Source organism: Myodes glareolus, chromosome 11, assembly GCF_982192425.1.
Source record: "Myodes glareolus chromosome 11, mMyoGla1.1, whole genome shotgun sequence".
Classification (NCBI taxonomy): Eukaryota; Metazoa; Chordata; class Mammalia; order Rodentia; family Cricetidae; genus Myodes; species Myodes glareolus.
In genome coordinates, this window is record NC_142036.1 from 3,239,259 (window position 1) to 3,254,560 (window position 15,302).

At 41.1% G+C, this 15,302-nt stretch overlaps 1 long non-coding RNA gene across 2 annotated transcripts in view; it reads right to left on the minus strand.

Annotated features, from left to right (window-relative positions):
* Positions 1-6,178, minus strand: part of LOC146892532 (uncharacterized) — a 32,195-nt gene extending 26,017 nt beyond the window's left edge. For both annotated transcript variants that reach the window (XR_015004629.2, XR_015004628.2), the window contains exon 1: positions 6,040-6,178. This is a non-coding gene — a long non-coding RNA (uncharacterized LOC146892532). The remainder of the gene's footprint in view (positions 1-6,039) is intronic.
* Positions 6,179-15,302: the final 9,124 nt, after the last annotated feature.

Consider the following 15,302-nt stretch of genomic DNA (forward strand, 5'->3'; position numbering starts at 1 on the left):
AATCCAAGATAGGTATTTTGAAAATACTTCAACTTCAAAATTGGTTTGAACAAGGAAGACCACCTGAGAAATTTACAATAGGAGCAAATGGCCCTGATGTCTGAGTTCTACATCCTGAACTCAGATTCAAGATGTTGCCTGAGATGATCAAGCCTCACAGGATACTCCAGTCAGGACTTGATCATAATTCTAAATTTTCTTTAGGTCTCCATAAGATTATCAGCACCCCCAACCAACAGGAAGTAGCCTAGAAAACTATGCCCACATTCCCAAAAAAATGGACTATGTAAATTTTCCTTTGTTTAGAATGTTGGTTACAAGTTGTTATGACTAAGGGTCAGGAGAAAAGCTAAACAAAGGATATTAGATTCAAAGTTCTTGTTTTTTTTTTGAAAAAAGGAGGGGGAAGTGATGTAGGACAATTATATTTTAAATGAATGTTGATTAGCCAGTAACCAGGCCAATCAGTATAGGCAGGACAACCATGCAGGAAGTAGGGGGGGGGGTCAATGAGAACAGGAGAATTCTGGGAAGAAGGAAGTCCTAGTCAGCAAGCAAGATGTGACTGCTTTTCTGAATAAGGTATCAAGGCATATGGCTAAAATAGACATGAATAATGGGTTAATATAAATTATGAGAGTTAATAAGAAGCCTGAGCTAATGAGTCAATCAGTTTATAACTAAAAAAAAATTACATTTTAGTTAACTCAAGTGGAAATGCAGGGAGTAGGCTATTAACACTTATCTTTGATGCCAGAGATCTGCACACTGCAAAAGCATTCTTCAACACTGAATGTTGGTAGTACCAAGGTGGTGCAGCTCTGAGCTAGATTAAAATCTGGAGTAAGAGCTTGGACTAGATGCACGTATGCACTGGTTTACAGGCTTACAGAGCTCAGTCATAATCTTGGCTTTTCAGTCTTACACACAGAACTAGCAAACAGTGTAAAAGCAGAGGCTCCCTGAGCTCTACCAATTGGAGCACCGATACCTGTCTTTGGAATTATGAGAAGCCTAAACACAGCCTGTGTCACTAGTGGGGTCACAGTAAGATGGCTGAGACTCTCATCACTCCCTTTGGTAGATGATTAATTATAAACCAAGGTCTCTGAATGAACTCAGATTTTCGACTGTCTCCTAAAGCAAGCTGTCTGTATTCAGGACTCACCCCTTGATTCAAGTGATTGGAAACTGAATATGTTTAACCCACACAGGCTCTTTGCAGAACCAGTCTTCACAGGCATAAAAAACCATGAAATTTCATAAGCACACAGAGTGCTAAATATTTGGATGGCAAATGCACAAACCCTGCCATCAATATTCCCAGACTTAGAGTTGCTATTAACAGCAGGCATATGCACTATAACTTTATTTCCTAAACTATGTACATAGTGCTTGAATGTATGGATTTATCATTACATTTGGCATATTTAATTTATAGCATAAGAAAGGTGAAACATTCTGCAGCATTGCATGTTAAGATTAGGATTTATTGTTCAGGAATCCTTGAACAATTTTATCAAAAGCCCATTTCTAGGTGGTGTTTTTCTGCAATAAATCATATAGCAAGAATCTATCAGTGGACACTAGGAAGAGATAAATGAGTGTAGAGGAAAGAGGGTCATCACAGATTTTTTTCCCAGTATCATGACCTGTCATTGGCAGAAATCCATTTATTATGGCTCACAGATTATTTTTTTACCTACTCGTTGTATTTTCTGTTCTGGGCATTGGCTAAGGTAAAATGAAAACCTGGCAAAATGTGAGCTATCAAAATATCAAAAATCCATGACGACAAGCTTCACTTCAAACTCACTGAACACCATGGTGATCGCCTTTTTCCCTTTTCACAGGTAGCTTCAGCTCTTTCTCTTTCTGAAATGTCATTTTCAAATGCAACCGTTGTGATTTTTAAGGCAAACACTCTGCCTAGGCAGGATGAAGATAAGAGGCAAGCAGCGCCCACTGCCTGACATGTGCTAGCGGACTCAGGGTGTCCGGTCCCTGACAAGCTCCCCTATTCACGTCTTCTGTTTCTTTCCAACAGTCCTGACCACAGTTACTCTGTGATGAAGACCCTATCATTTGCAACAAACTCAGGCACATGAAAAACACACATTAAATGCCGGTCTACGCAGCACAGGAACAATCTTCATGAAGCTTGTTCCACTAACTGCAATTGAATTTATATTTGAATGAAAGAATTTGGTAAGAACTGGAGGTGTGGCTCGGGATGGTGTTTGACTCACAGGCACAAGGCCCAGGGTTCAATCCCCATTACTGTAAAACCCACCACCACAAAAGCTCAATAAAATATAATGTTCAGATTTTATTACATTTTAAAAAGATATTAACAAAAATGTTTAGAAAAAATATTTTATTTTGCTTTTGCTACATGCTGATAGAAAGGCAAAAGAGGAAATGTATGAAAAATATATCCTACCTTAAAAAAATGCCTTTGCTACTTTGAGTTAAAATGCCTTCTATTGTTAACAAGTTTTCTTCTTGGTAATATCTGCATTTGTACTGCTTTTCTCTCCAAGCTGTCCAGGCAAAGAAGAAACCTATAAAACATGTGTCTAGCTTCTTAAAACAAAACCCAAACATACATGAACAAGTGTTGTATTCCTAAAATGCTCTCCAAATAGAAGTGTGTGTGAGTGCATGTGTATATGTGTATGAGTGTGTGTGAGTGTATGTGCGTATGAGTCTGTGAGTGTATGTGTTAGTGTGTGAATGTATGTGCATGAGAATGTGAGAGTATGTGTGTGTGTATAGGTGTATGTGAGTGTGTGTGTGTGTGTGTGTGTGTGTGTGTATGTGTGTGTACCAGCAGTCACCTGCACTCTGGAGTGGAAGTCTGTTGGCCTGAGGTGAGGCACCCTAGAGCGAAATAGTCTCAATGGACACACACTTTAAATATTACAAAGATGAACAAAAGAGGACAGAAGATTCGTTGCTTTCCAACCTGTGACCTGGCTTGGTCCCAGTGCTCTCTCAAGGGACTGAGTTCCCGTGGGTTTCCATCTCTTCTCCTCTTGAGGGAGAAACTACAGATTGTTTTAGTAACATAGTAACATGCATAGGACAAGGGACAGAAGGAGACAAGAAGGTACTTGTCTGGGACACCATAATTTAGGATGCTGAACACAAAGCTCAGCAATCAAAATAGCTTTTTGGTTTTTTTTGTTTTGTTTTGTTTTGTTTTTTTTGTTTTGTTTTGTTTTTTTTTTTTTTGAGATAAAGTCTCACATAGCCCAGGCTGGCCATGCTCTCATGATATATAGGAGGATGATTAAACTGCTGATCTTCCTGTCTCCATCCCAAGTGCTGAGATTATGGGTGAGTGCCACCAACCTGATTTATGTAGCACCCTGCATACTAAATAAGCACTCTACCGACTGAACTACTTCCCCAGAGCAAAGGCCTTTTTTTTTTTTTTCGAGACAGGGTTTCTCTGTGTAACAGCTCTAACTGTCTCGAACTCTCTCTGTACACCAGGCTGGCCTCAAATTCACGCAGATCCATTTGCTCTGCCTCTGCCTCTGGAGTGCCAAGGTTAAAGGTGTATGCCACCACCACTTAGCTCAAAGATCGTTTTTAAAAGTATAATTTCTTCAGAAATTCCATGATGAACAAAGTATCAAAATTTGTATTAAAATTAGGCTCCATTTGAATAAATTTTCTTTTGTGCCTGCCTGGCTCTGCAGCCTAACCCTCAAAGATCTCTGAAATAGATGGGAAAGGCAGTGTTTTAACCGTGTACAGGTGCCTGGGAGAACCGCGTGGGACTCTGTGCCAGTTTTTGTTCACAGAGTCTAGGCTGCCCACCAGCACTCACTGTGTAAACTGTGCACAAGGTGCTTGATTTTGATTATCATTTCAAGTTCCTGATCATTACAGTGATACTGGAGAAAAGGGACTGTTTTGAGATAATTCTGAGACTTTCCATAGCAATCAAATACATTTATATGAAAATGGATGGCCTACCACTGAACTGAGTTTATTGAAGGTTATTCTTAATTAGAAATTACTCAGACTGTTCTACTAATGCTACCTCTTCAGTTTATAATTCCTCTACCTAAAGCCAGAGAAATTTTAAAATCAACTCTGGGTGTTGGTGATAAATTTCACTCTATTCTGCAAAGATTAAATCTATTCTGAGGATTCCTGAAGGGCTTCAAAATTTAGAGTTCTTAGGCCTTTAATCAATATTGTGTTTCTTCTAGTGCCAAAAGCTATGTTTTTGTGTGTGTTTTTAAAATAATTTATTTAAATTATTTTATGTGCATTGGTATCAGATCCCCTGGAACTGGAGTTACAGACAGTTGTGAGCTGCCCTGTAGGTGCTTGGAATTGAACCCAGATCCTCTGGAAGAGCAATCAGTGCTCTTGACTGCTGAGCCGTCCTTCCAGCTCCAAAGCTATGCTCTTGTAAAACTCAATGTTTCCAGCTAAGGATCTATTCTAGGATCCAGGCAAAACAAAAACTTGGGTTCAGAGATATGATCCTCGGAATTTTGAAATTTTAGTTAATACAGGCAAGTAGTAGTATTAACTACACTACTTGTTAATACACTACAAGTCTGTGAAAAAGAAGATTTCTATGACACTCTGTGAGTGTTCCAGGTGGTTTTCGTAAGCAGATCTCACCCTGGTATAAGGAACATGATTGCTCTCCTCCTTTAGACTCCTAGCTGCTTCCTTCTTAAAATTTTGAACATTCTTTTTTCCTTTAAATAAAGTCTTAAAAAATATGTAGGCTCAGTTTTGAGGGGGGTAAAAGTGAGTTATATTTTAAAGGAAGGAATGTGTAATTATGGAGCAAACTGTAGAAAGTAGAAATAGTTCATTCTTATTAAGCTAAGAAGATGAAAGATTGGACACAGCACAGTGGGGAGGAGAGTCTAATTGTGTATCTACGTGGAATGGTGTGGGGGGAAGATTTGGCTTCTTTAGGGACTCTATCAACTTTCCTCTATACCTCATCCCAATCCCCACTTCACCTCCAGCTTTTGCAAAGCAGTCTGAAAAATAGCTGGAGGGCAGTGGGAGCTGGTAAGCTGCAGTGTTGGTTGGTGAGGCCAGTAAGGAGAATTTAAATACTTTACCATTTAAAATAACTAAGCTCAATTGTTGCAGGGAAAGTGACTGATAGAAACAGAGGCGACCGACTGGACTCTTAACCCATTGCAGGGTGTAAATTAAAGGCTGTCTTTGGGCCTTTTAACTTACTCCAGATGTTTTACACAATTATTGTCTCAACAGGATAGAAGAATAAAAGGAGTTCACTTCCTTTTTCACATACATTTTTTTTTTTTCTGACCATCTCTTACATATGGAGAAAAGATAGTTCACCCTTCTGGTTTGGAGAGCAAACCTGAAAAGGAATGTAGGTTACTTGGTTGCCTAAAGCATCCCCCCACCCCATGTTAATTTATCCAGAGTCCTTTAGTGGGCAGCGAAACATCATGAGTCTAGAAAATGAAGAGTGCAAGGTCCCTTTGTTACCACAGACATGCAGTCACTCCGAGGACGGCAGCCATAACAGCAAGAATGCTATTTGGAGATAATCGGTCTGATCTATGTGTTGTTTCTAAGATAAACAAAACTACAAGCCAAAGAGATATTGGCATCTCTCATTATATTTTCAAACTCTTCTGCAGCCCTCGTGAGCTTCCCACAGATTGGTCCCTCAGAAAAATCCACTGTGTATCATGATTCTAACCCTTAACTATCTAACTGGGACATTGCTCCTTAGGTGCTGGTAGACTCTGCAGTAACAAGAGGAGCGCTAGCCCACACTGGCTGGGAGCCAATACATACCTTCCCCAACAAAGGTAGAGAGGAAAGACCACTGCAGAGCCCTGAGCACAAGGAAGTTCCAAAGAGCAGGCTCCCTGGGACAGCATTCCCTTGCGTTTTCCCACACAGCGCACTGAAGCTTTTCTTTTTGCCTTGCATGTTGGATATTTTTTAAGAAGTTGCAAATTTGAAAAGTAAAGCAAATGTTCCTGTCCACCAGCTGAGTGACATTACCTTAGGACCACATGAGTGGGTTAAACACGTGATCTCACAAAACTTCAGATTTCGGTTCCAAAGGGAGCGAGCTAAGAAGGGAAGAAAAGGCAGGGGTACTTTCACAGCCGCCGCAGCGCCCAGCAAAGCACATTTGAATGTGCACAGGCCTTTTCAGGGCGGAACTGCTCAAACGCCCTTGCATAACAGGTTCCACAAGTAGCTCAGAAAGGCTTTGGGCTTGTATAAAATTGCATGGCAACCTGTGTAAGCTCAGTTACCGCCCTAACACAACCATTTAAAAAGAGTTTCTCCATTGTTTAGTCGTCGTCCTCCCCTCCCCCCACACCACCACCACCAAACACAATTCTGTGCAGATTTTCAGGCCCTGGAAACCTCCGAGTAGCTGGTTCCTACAGTGAGCCCTAAAGGAGTTACACTAGAACTCCTCAACCAACTAGGACAAAGCAAATAAATCCCTTCCGTGGTGATGGGGAAATGGGACCCTTAGAGAGCTCCTTCCCTATTCAATGAAACCTGGTGATTTTTTACTCTTAAAATATGGTTCTTTTCACAGGGCAAACTTCAAAATGGCTTCTCCAGGCTCCTTCCGACCTGTGTAAATCAGGGAGTGTGCAGCACGCATGTGTAAATCATTCACAGTTCACCCTCTCCTTTTGATAGACTGCATTTGCAAGATCAATTTCTGACTTTACGGGACTCCTGACCAGATTCAGCTAGACCCGGCTTGCTTTTGTCGTTTGCTGTTGGTTGGCCTTTCCCTAAGTGACCCTCAAAACGCACTGTGATAGTCTAAGTTCGTTGCGCAATTGTCTGGCAAGGTCAAGTGGAGAGCCGTAGCAGACAGGTCCTGGTTATTTATACGTGTCACTGTGCTCTGTTGACAGAGCCTCAGCATATTCAAGTTTTTAAATTATAGAACTTGCTTGAAAATTTCTTCCTCAAGACAGCTGAAGAATTCGGAGGTCCCTGGACACACTTGATGTGTTCCTTGTCTTAATTAAATCTCTTTACAGGGTCACTTAATGATATTGTTAAGATGTGCCATACAGTCCCTTGCGTTGAAGACTGTTGGCAAAGCATAAAGAATGAGCCGCTCTTCCTCTGCCACAGCCTCTGCTGATTTACAACCACTTTGTGTTTGATGTTGGACAGGATAATTTCATCAGTTTCCAACCCTTGTGATCACATCCCAACATGACTCGTCAGGTGAAGCTCCGACGGAAGATTGCTTGTCAGCTATAGGAAGTAGCTGTCCGCTCTGGGTACTCTTTCCTCATAAATGTAATCATCTGTTAGTTATTCATCAAGCTCTACTTCTCGGGCTCGGCGGATGGCGAGGGCGAAGCGCTTCCACACAGCGCCAACTGCCCACTTCTGCTGTTTCCCTTGGTTCTTTCCAGCATTAGAGCAGGGGATATCGCTCTGTATTCTTTTCTGGACATGACTCTGGAAAACATTTGTTTACATACATTTTTGTACAAAAATATTTTGCACGTAAACATTTTTGTACGTGTACGTTTTGTTCTGATTTTCAAAATTTTTCAAGTGAAGAAATGAACCAAGAGGTGGTTATTTGCTAAAGGCCAAACAACTCTGAGTTAGCTTTCTTTTTTCAAGAGGCCTCTGCTTCTTCCACAGAAAGCATATGAGGAGGATTCGTGGTGGCTCCAAATGGGAGACTAAGCTCCAGAATTTCCCAAAAATCTGGGAGGAAATATTCATCCTCAAAGGCTGCTGGACTCTGTTGTTCCAAACCTTGCCCTTGTATAAGTGCCAAAGGCGAAGGCAGGGAGAGGACATTTTACCCCACCATTTGGGAGTTTGACAGACTTCCTTCTTAAAGATTAGCAGTGGTTACAGTGAGGTGCTGCTGGGTGGTGGGGGGTCTGTGAGGCAGCAGCAACACTGGGAAAAAAGAGGAAGAAACATTATCAATATAATAAGTGTGTTGCTGAAAATGACAGGACTATTGGAATTGTGACACATTGCTGTTTTCATTTTAAGGTTATTCAACTTTTGAATATGTTTAATTCTATAAGCTAAATTCTATTGATTCTCTTCAAATCAAGAGAAAGAAGATAGTTCCTATTATTGAAACATATATATATATATATATATATATATATATATATATATTTGTCTTAAGACCTGGTAACATTTGCATATATAGTGAGTTTTAATATACCTTATTGATTTTCAGTGGCTAATTTACATTTTAAGGTTTTTTCTTTCCTTGTTGTTGTGAAAAATGATAGTATTAACAGACCATCATTCCTAATATAGTCACTTGACAACCTAAGACAAATGACTGTGTGTATGCCCAGGTCCTCCAGTCTCAGAATATTCACTTAAGGTCACTCCACACTAGGACTCAAGGAAGTGTCCATAGCTATCCTAGCTTTCAAGTGACAGCATTAAATCCAAGATAAATCCTTCAGCAACTTCCCTAATACAGAGAATGTTGCTGCCAAGGGATGTTCTTATCATTCAGGCTATAGGAGAGCAGGGCAGTCACCTGAGAGAGCTGCAGACACATAACTCCAATTCAGAGAGGGTGAACTAGGCCGGCAGCCCAGTGGTGTCTGGAAGACTAAACACGAAGCTAAATATCACTGTTTATGGCGTCAGTCACCTGAGAACCGCTGCTCCTCTTCTTTCCCTCTGCTCCAGCGGGAGTGGCTGGAAAAGGTCCCGGGTTTGGGAAGTACGCAGTATGTTTTGTTTCTGAGAACATAGAGAGAAATTTGCCTGGGCATACACATGCCTTGAATATCATCCAAATATGACTAAGGTGATCTTTCAAAGACACTGCCCATTAGACATTTGAGCTGACACTGGTCACATTGGAGGCTTTGGGAACTGTTGTAATAGAATGACTGTGTTTGGCATGTAAGAAGGACATGGATTTTGTGGAGTCAGAGAGTTAGACTACTACAGACTGGGTTGGAGAAATGGCTCTCTTTCAGAGATCCTGAGCTCAATTCCCAGCACTAACATGGTGCTCCACAAGTAGATCCCACTGTAGTACCATGGGATCTAAAGCTCTCTTCTGGGGTGCAAATTCATATACAGACAAAAGACATGAATAAATAAATATAAGGGAAAAAAGAAAGAAAGGAAGGAATAAAGAGAAAGGAAGGAAGGAAGGAAGGAGGAAAGGAAGGAGAGAGGGAGGGAAACCCTGTCTCAAAAATAAAACAAACCTATCAAACAGAAAGAAAAGAAAAAGAGAAATATCACAGACCGAAGGTTTGCGTCTGTGCCAATTCATACACTGACGCCCCAGTGCACTGATATTGTGAGGCGAGGCCTTTGGCAAGGTGGAGCAGGGATCCTACTGGCTGCCTTCATCAGAGTCTATCAGTGGCTAGACCTGGAGAATGAAGACCTGAATGTGGAGTTGCTAGAATTATTCTCAATTCCAAGGCTTACGATAAACTGCCGGTGAGAGGCTGACCCTTCTACTTTATGAGTTGGTCCAGACTGTTTCTCCGTATGGGAATTTCTGGAGTCCACGTTGTCTTTTCAGGTTAGCAAATGCGGAGCTGTTTCATCCGTGGGAAATCCATGCCGAATCCCCAGTGTTTGCCCAAAACTGCAGTCGTACCACATCCTATAGATGCTGAGGGCTTTACCAAATATGTAACTATAGTAAAGCTTCATTTCTGAATCTGCATGCAAAAATCATTGATAAAATAGGACAGTTGTGACAATATACAATTATAAAAGGTGAGTGTGGCTTCCATCTCTACTAAATGATTACCAAGTGATTAATAGTCGTATGCAACCTACGGTACATTAAAGGGATAGGGAGTGAGCTGACAGAACACTTACATAATGTATAAAAGGCCCACACACTCATCCTCAGCACTGCAAACTAGAGCAAACGCAAGGAAAGCCAGGGCAGGAGTGGAGTTGGGAGACTACTCTCTGAGTCTGTGCTAAACAGACTGAATACATAGGAAGTCCCTGTGTTGCAGAAAGTTCATGGATGTGAGAATTAAACTTCTCTTCCTCACAGACAAGACAGTGCCTCCATCCCGAATATGGCTTGTTGGCTGTCTAGTCAACATCTACATAGGGCCGCCAACGTCACAAAGAATAGGAATTAGTTTTTTGGAAACCATTTTGGCGGGCAGTGAGGCTGCTGGCAGAAGACTGCAGTTACAGTAGCTGTGGTGGTGGGTGTGGGGTGACTCAGACCACAGCACTGGAGTAACAGTAGCAGCAGATGAGGGAAGAAGGGGAGAGAACAGAAGCAACAGAAAACGAGCTTTTATCATAAATGGGTGCAGCAATTGGCAAGGTGAGGACAAGAAGGGTTGTAGTGGTTCCTTCCCCTTAAACAATTGGTATGCTTAGGTCATGTATGGGGCATATTTTTCTATTAAAAATCAATTTGTCTAAAGCCAGGGAGGTGACTTAGCAGGCAAAGATGTTTTATCACCCAGCCCGATGTCCTGAGTTCAATCACAAAAACACATAACGGAAAAGAGAAAAGTGACTACTTAGAACAGTGCTCTGATCTTCACACTCATTGTGGTAACATGGCATGCAAACACCATAGACAGACACGTAAGGAAGCAAATGTTAGGATAAATAAGTAAATACACCTAAATACATTACTTTACACATTCCTGGAACAAAGTATGAGGCAAATCAGCTTTGGGAAGGAAGGGGTTAGTTTTGCTCACAGTTCTGAATAGACAACCAGAAGTCCCAAGGACAGGAGGATGAAGCAGGTGTTCACAGGGCACCTGCAGTCAGCAGGCAGAGTGAGGCGGATGCTGTTGCTCAACTGACTTTTGCCTTTTTATGCAGTCCTGGACCCAAACCCAAGGAATAGTTGTCAGAATTTAGGGTAAGTCTTCCCATCACAGTTAGCCTGACCAAATAACTCCTTTCCAGGTAGGAAGGCCAATGTGATCTGGGTAATCCCTCACAGGTGTGTTTAGAGTCTTGCCTTTTATCCTATTCTATTAATTTTTATGTTTATTTATTTAGTGTGTCTGCGTGTGTGTGTGTATGTGTGTGTGTGTGTGTGTGTGTGTGTGTACGTGCACACGTGCCCGCCCGCCCGCCCACCTGCCTGCCTGTCTGTCTGAGTGTGGGCATCAAAAGACAAGTCAGAAGTCAAGTCTCTCCTTCCACACAGTAAAGAACCTTAGTGTCCACACTAACTAGAACTGATAAGTCAGGAAACTTGATGTACTAGACACAAATGAGCCACTGATGAAAGAATAGTTTGTTTGGTTTTCTTTTCTAAGCTTACAGAAATAAGGAGTTGGAATTCAGGGTTAAATATCAATGTTTAATTAATTTTTAATTTTTTTATTTTGAATTTTAAAGGAAAATGTAGCTTAGGCTAGACTCAAATTCATCATGTAACTGAGGGAAGGTGACCGGAACTCCTGAGCTTCCTGACTCTACTTCCCAAGTGTTGGGAATACTGGCATGCTCTATCATGCCTGGCTTAAATAGGCACATTTTAAAAAGATAATAATTATAGAGCAAATAGTATCAACCTTTGAAATACTGTCTGAACTGTATGTATGAAATAGAGATTTTTTTTTTCCTACGTAGAGGAGTTCGGACATAATTGCATAGTGCTTCATGAGAACAGGCATGTTTTCGGCTTTCCCACCTGCATCTCGGGAAACTGGAGCAATGTTGAGTACATAGTACTCAATAAATACTTGTTACATAAATAATAAAAGGAACATGTTGTAATTAGCAAGCAAAGAGTTGAAATACTGTGGTCTTTCAGGAATATAATGCTTTCGTTTCTCTGGACGGTTATTTCAATAGAAGTATGAAGTAGGCAGTGATTTGATATGATTACTTTAAATTATGCTTTAAAATATTCAACCTAATTTGACTCCTCTCACCTGGTAGTCAACATTATTAACTTAAAGGCAAGAAGTTGATATGATTCTGCTCGAGAGAGACTTTGATGGTGGGTGGGTCCAAACCACAGCCGGTGAGAGCCCACAGCAGGTGAGGGACAGACAAGCCATGTAGAGAAATTTAAGTGGAGAGTTTATTGAGAGAAGGGGATAGGGGAGGGAAGAGATGGGCCTCCAGGGACAGAAGCAGCAGGAGAGGAGAGGAGAAGAGAGGAGGGGAGGGGAGGGGAGGGGAGGGAAGGGGAGGGGAGGAAGAAACTTGTGGGGATGCAGAGACAGGAAGAGAAAGAAGAGAGAGAGGTATGTGTAGTTTCCCCTTTTAAAGGGACACGGTATCTGCAGGTAGGTGCAGGTAGGACTTTGTCAAGTCCTCAGGGGTAAGCCCGGTTCACATGGTTGCTAACAGAGATGATCTTGGGCAACTGAATTTAGCTAATGGCCTATTTCAGTGGCAAGGCCACATAGTAAAGAACAAAAGTCATAGATTTAGCAAGACTTCTCCACAATGGAATATTGCTTAACAGGTAAAACTTACCATTTTAATTTTCATTTACTCAAATATTAATAAGATTTAATATATGTACATTTTTTTGTTCATTTTGGGTTTTACACGACTGGAAATTGGTTCTATTACTTTGTTTTGTTTTGTTTTTTCTTTTAAAGATTTATTTGTTTATTATGTATACAGTATTCTGTCTGTTTGTATGCTTGCTGGTCAGAAGAGGGCACCAGATCCCATTATAGATGGTTATGAGCCACCATGAGCTGGGAATTGAACTCAGGACCTCTGGAAGAACAGTCAGTGCTCTTAACCAGGGAGCCATCTCTCCAGCCCCAGTTCTATTACTTTGTATGAGCTCTTTTCTATATGATATTTCTGTATATATGCTTTTTCTCTACTGCCTGATTCACAACAATGTTTTAAAATTTTAAAAAATCCTCAAAATGCCAATATCAAGCTATAGGAGAGCCACTGAATACCATGAAGAATATGTAGGGCACTAGCACTCTAAGACAATATGTTCCACTTAAAAACAATCATTTAACCAAATGGTCTTTTGTTCAAGTAATCTGTCAGTTGCAAGAGGAAAACCACAAATATGTGTTCAGCTATAATAATTAAAAAAAGTAGTGGTGTCTTAGTATAAAGGAATGTGTGTCTAGAGCCTTATAATTCCTGGATAAATATTTTAGAATGTTCCTAACACCCATGTCCTTAGAACTAAGGAATCCAGTTTGGTTGTAACATGGTAACATTACCTTGAGTAAAGGTAGAACTGGTTTGATAATGCACTTTAGGAATCTGAGGATTTGGGAGGAGATCCATTAGCATCCCATCCCCACAGACTGGAGGACTGCTGCTTAAATGAGGCAGTAGCTCCCTCCCAAGAGAGTCGTTTGCCACTCTCTCTAGTGCATTAATCCCACAGCATTTTATAACCATGTCCTTTCCAAACACTGAGTACAAACTTGACTTGGCAATGTCAATCTTCTTTGATTTTTCAGTTGAAGTGGTACTGGGGTGAATGGGGACAACAGAAACTTCTGTTCTGCACAGTGTTCCTTCATCAAAGTGGGCTAGGAAAGCACAACTGGCAAGAGGACAGCAGCTCTGCCCGTCACTCCACAGGCTTTACCTGCTTATTTCTCAGCTCAGAGCTGTGCCTTGGTGGCTGTATGAAGCCAGCCAAAGGCGCTCCATGAAGACAGAGATACAGGACACTCACTCAAGATGAATGTCCACATCGTACCGCCACATCAATACGTTGCTGTGGAATCTTTTTCTATACTATAAACATGTGTTACCCTTATTTGCTGATAAAAAGCTGATTGGCCCGTAACAGGACAGGAAGAGAATGAATGTGAGAGCCAGACTAGTAGAATTCTGGGAACAGGAAGAGCAGAGTCTAAGAGCTGCCAGCAAATGCAGAGAAGTAAGATGAAAATGCTATGCTGAGGAAAGGCACCAAACCATGTGGCCAAACATAGATAAGATTTATGGGCTAATTTAAGTGTAAGAGCTTGTTAGTAATAAGCTCGAGTTACTGGCCAATCATTCATAAGTAATACTAAAACACTGTGTGGTTATCTGGAAACTGGCAGGTAGAAGAGAAATGTATGGTTACAATTAGAGGTTGTTAATATCTCATACATGCCAGGTGTTGTATCATGAATGGTTGAAGATCACTGGAGTCTGGGATAGGATTTACACAGGATGCTTTGGCATATGAACCATTCTGCAACTGTTTTCGCTTTGAACCTGAATATTCCTCCATGTGATTTGTACTCTTTGTCATACAAGAATTCAGGGTGTATAAGACAGCAAGGAAAACCAAGAAGGATGGTGTGGAAATAAACAATTTCTGTTTATTCATGTTCATTAGAAGTTGCCAAGTGGATTCACTTCACATTCAAAATGAAATGGTGCCAAGCTTAGAAACTTCATGTTAGGATAGGAAGGAAAAAAAATATGAGAAAATGAAAACTCAACCTTTGAGCAAGCCCATATTAGAAAAAAAACTGTGACATGTGTGTGGAAATGAAGCAGTTGTAACACTATCACAGTTTCACCTGTGAGTACAGCCACAGGGAAATAGCAGGTAGTGAGAAATGTCTCAGTGAAGTCCTAGAAAGCCAGGCTTTTCAGGAAAAGTCAAATTGCATCCTCTAGAGGTATCTTCCACCAGTGTGAGGAAGTTTACTGCTTCCACTCCCTTCAGAAAGTACACAACTCTTTTGAAACAATGTAGGATGGCTCATTTTTATTGTCAGTCTTTCTCAATTGAGACTCACTGAGGATACTGAGACACACCTCTGAGTATATCTTTGAGGGCATTCATTCCATTTGAGTGTGGGTGGCATCATCATGCAGACCCAGCACCAGATAGAATAAAAAAGGAGAATGCTTTGTGCCACTGATAGAGGATAAGACCAATACCATAGTTTAAAGCCAAATTTAAAGCAAGTTTTAATTAAATACTAGCCAAGTGGGTGGGCTATGGCCAGGGCCATACCCAGGTTCCCAAGAAATAGCCCAGAATCACAGTTTTCAGTGGCTTAAGAAGGAAAACCCCATTTCATATCAGCTCCAATTATGGGCAAGAATACATCTTGATGTATCTCCAGGCTACATCCAATCAGTGGCAAGTATACAGCCCGACATATTTCCTGCCTATGAACCTCCCGCACACATGTGATCAAGCACATCCCGTGCAGAGGGATCAAAAAAACCTTGTTTAAGGAGGTGAAAACACGTGACTTGTTATCTCCTACAGATAACAACCTCCAGGAGGAACAGTCAGGAACTGTCTGTTCTTGGGCAAGGGGCCTGTAGATCAGAGGCATTTCTGTTTC